Consider the following 867-nt stretch of genomic DNA (forward strand, 5'->3'; position numbering starts at 1 on the left):
GCCATATTTGACCAGCAAGCTGGTTTTGGGTTACTGTAACAATCGGCAGAGTTTTGACAACAATTGGGATTGTCGACGTGCGCGGTGGACTCGGTTTGTCTAAGTGTCTTGAGGGACAAACATGCATAATTGTTGCAGGCGTTTCGCGTACACACGGGCCGGAGGCAAATTGTGTGGTTGTGTGAGTTTCACACACAATTGGGTTTTTTGGCCAGAATGACCGACTACGGGCTCAGAACATTGGGTGACCAAAAAAATTAATTGTTGGCAAAACTGCGTCGGTGCGCAGTTGTGTGCAAAGAAAATCGCCGGGTCAAGTTTGAGCAACAATTGAGGTGTCGTTCTCTCACGTCGAAAAGGGTGTAATTGTTGTGGCTACCTCCAAAAATGGAATTTTCTAGGGTAAACATTGAAACCGCAGGCAGCTACGGTGGAATCTCCGTCCAGTCCACGGGAACGGGACCGTGAGGTCTNCAGACAGACAAGGTCCAAGTCCGTGGGCTGAGGGGGGTCACTGGTTCCAGGATGACAAGAAAGATGGCAATCAGCCAGAAACATGTAGTTTTAGTTTGTGTTATTTTAGTTACGTTTTGTTTAAGTAAAAACGAGCGACCTTTGCAAGGCTACTGCGGGTAGCTAGAAAGTTTGTTTTATTTAAGCGCTCGGGGTGTGTAAAACCCAGGTCGGTTAAAATCAAAAAAGAGTGTAAAGTTCGGTTTTTTATTTTTTGTTTTAGGGTAACCTCGGGTGATTAGGGGTTACTCGCCACACTGACGTTTCACGTTTTGAACCTAGATAAAGTTTGCAGTTGTAATTGTTGGCGAAACTTGACAAGTTGAGTTGTTTGCAAGTTTAGAGTGTTTCTGG

This window comes from Pseudomyrmex gracilis, unplaced genomic scaffold (assembly GCF_002006095.1).
Source record: "Pseudomyrmex gracilis isolate BER0280 unplaced genomic scaffold, ASM200609v1 scaffold_1583, whole genome shotgun sequence".
Classification (NCBI taxonomy): domain Eukaryota; kingdom Metazoa; phylum Arthropoda; class Insecta; order Hymenoptera; family Formicidae; genus Pseudomyrmex; species Pseudomyrmex gracilis.